We start from the raw sequence: 6,828 nt of genomic DNA on the forward strand, positions 1-6,828 counted from the left end.
TGGTGAAGGCAGTAACCATTTATTACTGCTGATAACATTATAAAGTGGCAGATTTGCTTAGACCATTTGGCAGGAGCAGCCAGAGCCGTAAAAATGTTCACACCCTATGAAAACAAGCATTGCTTTCTGAAGCGGGGAAAATGATGTTCACACGAGGGCTGCTGCATAAGGGACATGCATTCCCCACTCAGACAGGATTATAGATGGCTGAGCCTACAAACCTTCTGGGCATCTAACAGGCTGATACGGGGGGGGGGGGGTGATGTCACTGCACTTGAGCCCTGAATTCAATTCCCAGCACTTCAGAAAAGCGAAAAGATGGGGAGGCAAGAAGTTTTGGGCGTCGACTCAGGCCCCAGGAACTTGGATCGACTCCTTCCCCACATGGTATAGCTCAGTTTTATGGGGTTCAAGGAGAAAGGCCAGTCTTTGGAAGAATGCTCTGTCTTCCTATTTGTCACTGTGGTGTGTGGCCTTCGGAGGAAGAGCCACCCTCTCTTTTCATTACACTTTTAGTGCGTGCGTGTGCATGCATGTGTGTGTGTGTGTGTGTGTGTGTGCGTGTGTGTGGCTTTGCCCATGTCAAAGAGCACCTGTGGAGGCCAGAAGACAACCTGTAGGAGTTAGTTCTCTCCTTCCACCATGGTGGTGTCAGGGATACAACGTGAGTCACCACACTTGGTGACAAGCACCTTTACCCACTGAGTCATCTCACCAGCCCCGTCATTTTAATTAATTCTGCTTACATTGTTCCTTTGCCTTAGCTGTGCTGGAACTCGCTCTGTAGACCAGGCTGGCCTTGAACTCACAGACGTCTGCCTGCCTCTGCCTCCTGAGTGCTGGGGTTAAATACGTGTACCATCACCCGGCTCCTTTACCTTTAAAAAATAAAGTTTGCCTATCTCTCCTGACCTAGAGTTTCTTGTTCACAATTTTTATTTTACCTGCGTGTATGTCTTTCCACCGTCCATGCGGAGTCCCTGAAACGGGGGTTACAGATGGTTACCCACATGACTCCTGGGAATCCAGCCCCTTGAGAAGAGCTCTTAACTGCTGAGCCATCTCTCCAGGCCCCCTGCTTTTTTTCTCTTTTTTTCCCCCCTCAGAGAGTCCAGGTGGGCCTCAAATAGATGGCAATCTCCCTGCCTCCGGGCCATGAGCCGCCGCAACCAGCTTCTTCACCTGGATTGGTTCACTGAGGTCAGTAACTCATCCAAGGGAAAGACTGTCAAACCGGCAGTGTCCTCACTGATGTTTATGGAGCAGATCGTGTTCCAGGTGCCACTCAGAGCTACGCGGATCATCCTATTAATCACCACCCAACCCCATAAGGAAGGGACTGTGTCTACCCTTATTTTACACACAAGGAGATAAGGGAGTTCAAATAATTTGCCCAAAGTCAAGCATCTTTGGAAGGGGGATCTCTTCATTTCTCCTGTTCGGACACCTCCAGAGGTCCGGGTAGGACTTGGTGTGCTTCGAAGGGCTTTACCTATGCGGAGTGAAAGGGAAAGGTGGAAAGAGCAGAGGGAAACCCGTTGCTGTGACTCAGATGATGCCGTGGGAATGGTGAGAGCTGGAAACAAGACCTGGCTTGCCAGACTTTCAGAGCTGAGATCCAGGGAGCTGGGCTGGGGGAGGGGAAGACATGTAAGCGGTTTCCATTCTTTGGCTTTGGGCACATCTGCATTTTTTTTTTAAATTTCATCAAGCAGAAGGTGTTTTCACAATCCTTTAAACACACACACACACACACACAGTGTAGAGGCAACTACTACAAGATTTGGCACTAGTAATGTAAAGAGAACAAAGGAGAGGAAAAGAGGCCAGCTGAGCAGAGGGTGCTCCAGAGAGAGAGAGAAAAGCCATAGGAATGCTTTGGGAGAGAGACTGACTAGAATTTTGGATCTAGCATGCAGCCTGACTTACAGATCTAAAATTCCAGAAAGATCAGCCAGATTGTGTCTTTAAATTTTTTCTTACATTTATTTGTGTGTGTGTGTGTGTGTGTGTGTATGTGTATGTATGTATGTATGTGCGTGCGCACACACATGCATGTGCACGCACGTGCACAAAGGTCAGAGGACAATTTTTGGAGATCAGTTATCCCCTTTCACCACACAGAACTCAGGGTGTCAGTCTTGGTAGCAAGCATTCATACCTGCTGAGTCATCTTGTTGGCCCCAGGCCATGTTCTGAAGGATTCCCGTGGAAGCAGGGAAATATATAGAAATGCATACACTTATGTGTGTTTATAAAGATTAATGTACATTTGCAACTAATTAAGCCAACCAGGTCCCTTTCCCCATGGGGACCTGGTTGCAATGGTTGCAAACAGCAGCCTCCTTGGTAGTGTATGCAGCCTGTTACCTATACGGGTTGTCCTAAGGGACCTTGGAGACAATTTTCTGGCACTTATTCAAGTCTCTGATCTCAATGCTGTCTCCAGTGTAGGCCCCCCACAGGTGTGCGTGGTGCCTTTGGGAAGCCCCAGGGCGCAGTGGCCAGGGTTCATATTGGCCAGGTTATCACGTCCATCCGCACTAAGCTGCAGAATAAGGAACATGTGATTGAGGCTCTTTGCAAAACTAGTTCAAGTTCCCTGGCCGCCAGAAGATCCACATCTCAAAGAAATGGGGCTTTTACTAAGTTTAATGCAGATGAATCTGAAGACATGGTTGTTGAGAAGCGACTCATTCCTGATGGCTGTGGGGTCAAATATATCCCTAATCGTGGTCACCTGGACAAGTGGCGAGCCCTACACTCTTGAGGGCTTTCACCATGCTCTCCTGTACCCTACCAAATCATGTTTAGTAACAAATCTCACATCCAGTCTGCTTTTTTTAAAAAAAAATTAATGTACATAGCATAGGCAAACCTGGGTTTCCAGCCTCACCATTGGCAGAAGGGGTGAGTAGAACCTGGTGTGATGAGTCATACTGTAATCCCAGCATTCAGGGGACTGAGGCAGGAGGATTGCCACAAGTTTGAGGCCAGCTGGGCTGTAATTGAGACCTGTTTCAACCAAATAGTGCAAAATCTCATCACTTGGGAAGTAGAAGCAGTGAAATTAGGAATTAAGGTCATCCTGGGCTACACAGCGAGTTTGAGACCAACAATAACAACAACAACAACAAAAAATTTTAAAGCCAGGTGGTGGTGGCACACACCTTTAATCACAGCACTCGGGAGGCAGAAGCAGGCAGATCTCTGTGAGTTCAAGGCTAGTTCTCAGGTTACACAGAGAAATCCTGTCTCAAAAAACAAACAGAAAGAACCTGGGCACAAAAGCTCTGAGAATAAGCACACTGACTGGAAGTTTGACAGAAAGGGAGAGGCAGGAAAGTCTAGAATAGCCTGACTGTGCCATGCTGTTGTGGTATCCCTCAGACTTGCCATGACCACTGAAGACTTTGCTGCCAGACACTGTCTTAATGCCTCCAACTTTTCTCTGTAACACGACTTACATAGTTACCAAGTCTACCTTTCTCAGTGCCGACCATGCTCTTGGATCCTGGATAACTGTGGGCAACACCCCATTCTTCAGAGGAGACCATTCAAACTACATGGTTAGCAACTAAACACCATCCTCATGTGGCCCCCAGCTGCCTTTCTAGCTACATCTCACTCACAGAGAGCTCCGTAACTTTATCCATTCATTCATCAATTGCTGTGCACCGCGCCCCCGTGTCTGCGTTCGGTGCGCTTGAACCCTGTTACTGAGATTCAGGCAAGGGGCAGGAGGTTAAAATACACAGACACATAGAGACACAGGGACAGAAACACGGGTCATCCTTGGATTCCCCAAGAATGCCCCCTTTATTGTGTTCAGGGGCAGATTATATAGAGATAGCCACGCCCCAGCCAAACCCACCAGAAACCACTCTGCCATCAGGAAATCCTGAAGGTCTCATGCTCAGAGCAGCTGTAGGCACTCAGATCAGGGGATTACAAGAAATTCAGGATCTGGGGTCTCACTGCTCCCAACAATCAATAAGATTTGTTGTTTGTTTGTTTTTTGGAGACAGGGTTTCTCTGCTATCCTGGAACTCTCTTTGTAGACCAGGCTGGCCTTGACCTCACAGAGATCCCCCCCCACCCACACACAGCCTCCCGAGTGCTGGGATTAAAGGCTAATTAATGAGCATTTTTTTAGAATCCATTATGGCAGAATGGAAACGACAAGTGGAATTTCCCTTTCATGGCATCTATCAAAAATGAATAAATGGGGAATTGGGAAATAAGTACAGGACTTTAGTGGACAGAGAAGCTGTGACGGTGGCCATCAGAGAAGGAGGGCAAATGCAGAAGCGATGGCCAGGAAACATCTGGGTAAAGAGGGGAGTTCAGGCTAAGCCTGCCTAGGAAAAGATCCGGGGGGAACATTCTGGATTGTGTACCAAGACTCAAAGCGCACAGAGCCTTAGTGTGACCAAGGAACAAGGACTGCAGGTGTGAGAGGCACAGCCCAGGACCTCGGGAAGGCAGAGTCAGAAGAGGTGGAGTGGCTGACATAGTGCATGTACCTGTGCCTCTGCACCTGGGAGGTAAAGGCAAGAGGATCAGGAATTCAAGGCTATTCTTGGCTACCTACCCGAGTTCAAGGCTAGCCTGGGCTCTTGAGACTATTCTGGGGGGGGGGGAGGTAAAGTGTGTGTGTGTATGTGTGTAGGGGGTGTGTGTGTACAATTGCTTCAGTAGTAGGGGAAGCAGAGTTCAGTCCTCAGCCAGACACACACTAGTAATCCCAGCACTGGACTCAGACACTAAGCCCTGGGGCTTGGGGCCAGCAGTGTGGCTGATTCATAAGCTCCAAGTTCAGTGAGAGATTTGCACAGAAACACACACACACACGGTGGGAGGGAGGGGGAGGCAGAGAGACAAAGGAGGCAAACAAAAGAGGAGGAGGAAGCTGCTGATGAGGATAGGGAAGGACCAAAAAGCTCCCTACATTCATCTCTGTGCAAAGAGCTCCCAAGATCCTTCCAGTGTCTAAACCACAGGCATCCATTAGGAACATTTTGCCTTGTCACGGGGATGAGACAGCTGGTGACTAATGCCTGAACAGCAAGTCACTGGGAAAGAATTTCCATTTTGTTAAATTTGTGTTACTACTCTCTGGCAAGTTCTGAATTCAGACACAATGAGGTTGCTAACAAAACAAAATTTAAAAAAAGCCAATGAAGCTTAATGTTATCATTTATAAAGATATGGTGGTGAACCAGTCCCACGAGGGGCAGCGGGTCACCGGAAGCCTCAGCGGGTCCCCTGGTGGGTGTCCTGAAGACTTGGCAGGAGACAGACAGATAGATACACCATGCAGAGAGAGTTTGGGTATAGGGTTTATTTAGTGGGTTATAGAGAGGGAAAGGAAGGGGAATACGGGGAGAAATGAGAGGCAGAAAAAAAAAAGAGAGAGAGAGACAAAAGCTGTCTCTCCAGAAGAAGGACAGATAGACAGACAGACGGGGGGGGGGGGGACACAAGAGTTGGAGAGGAGGTGGGATGGCAGAAGGGGGCATTGGTAGTGGGCAGGGCTTGTCTCTTAAAGGGAAGGGTACCCAGTGACAGACTAGGCCAGCAGATTACATTCCCATCTTTTTCTTACAATAAAAAGGCAGGAAGTTAGGCGTAACAGGTTGAAGGAATTGGAATGGTGGATTCTCAAAACTGCTTCCTGCTTATTTTGTGGATGCTGAAATCTTTCTTGGAGGGGCCTAAGATAGCTGGATGTTAGTCACATCCTGGTAGCTGGTGGCTTTACTCCTATCCATGATTTGTGGTGTGGAACTGTCTGGTGTCTCTTGGACCTAGCAAGTTGTTGGTAGGACAGAGGACAAAGTTAAGTGTAGGAAGAAAAAAATTTTCAGGACCAGGGAATTAAGAGGGGGTATATCTGACCTATTTAAGATGAATCCTTTAATTCGGCTCCCTGGAACGCACAAGAATTTTTTGAGCTGTGAAAACATAAGTTTTAGACATATATATTGTATAAACAGCAGCATATTTATGTCAGAATGACCGTGACAGATGTTTTTGCACAATAAAAAGTATCTTTAAGACTAGGAAAGGCCATGTGAGAGAGAAATTTGATGACTTGTATTTGTCCTCACACATTTATGACTTGGAGGTACCCATTTTAATACTTGCACTTGTATATCTTAAGATTATGAAATTTGGGTCTGGAGAGATAGCTCAGAGGTTAAGAGCATTGCCTGCTCTTCCAAAGCTCCTGAGTTCAATTCCCAGCAACCACACGGTGGCTCACAACCATCTGTAATGGGGTCTGTAATGCCCTCTTCTGGCCTGCAGGCATATACACAGACAGAATATTGTATACATAATATAAATAAATATTTAAAAAAGACTATGAAATTTGTTTGGTGAGGTTGTCCTTTTAAACTGACAAAACCTCTCAGCTGTCAAACTGCACCAGAGATCTTTGAGAAGGATAAAATTTTAATTGAGTTATTGATTAAAAACGACAGAGAACTTACTCAATTGTCTACCTAGAGCCTCTCCTCAGGGTCCTCCAAGGTCGCTGAGGGTCGTATTTGCCTTTTATTGTTAGAAGCAGGGCCTGCCAGACTCCAGAAGATCCTGTGTGTGAGAAAATCTGTAGGAAGACAAGCCTACCTTGACCTGAGCAGCCAGGCTGTCGATTCCAGCGATTCTGTGCCCTGTCTGGAGATCTTGGTTTAGATGAAAGGCAACTTTTTCCCAGTGGTTAGCGCTTTCACCTGATGAAGCGAATTGTGGGTGGATGTTGTTCTGTGCCCATCTGTCTTCTGTCTCCTTTGGAGGAAACAGAGTGCTGCTGCTAGGAGC

At 47.1% G+C, this 6,828-nt stretch overlaps 1 non-coding gene across 1 annotated transcript; it reads left to right on the top strand.

Annotated features, from left to right (window-relative positions):
• The first annotated feature begins 2,272 nt into the window (after positions 1-2,272).
• On the top strand, positions 2,273-2,406 carry LOC119803128. Its single transcript, XR_005283544.1, has one exon. It is a non-coding gene; the product is annotated as a small nucleolar RNA SNORA70 (small nucleolar RNA).
• The last annotated feature ends 4,422 nt before the right edge of the window (positions 2,407-6,828 follow it).

Source organism: Arvicola amphibius, chromosome 12 (assembly GCF_903992535.2).
Source record: "Arvicola amphibius chromosome 12, mArvAmp1.2, whole genome shotgun sequence".
NCBI classification, from domain to species: domain Eukaryota; kingdom Metazoa; phylum Chordata; class Mammalia; order Rodentia; family Cricetidae; genus Arvicola; species Arvicola amphibius.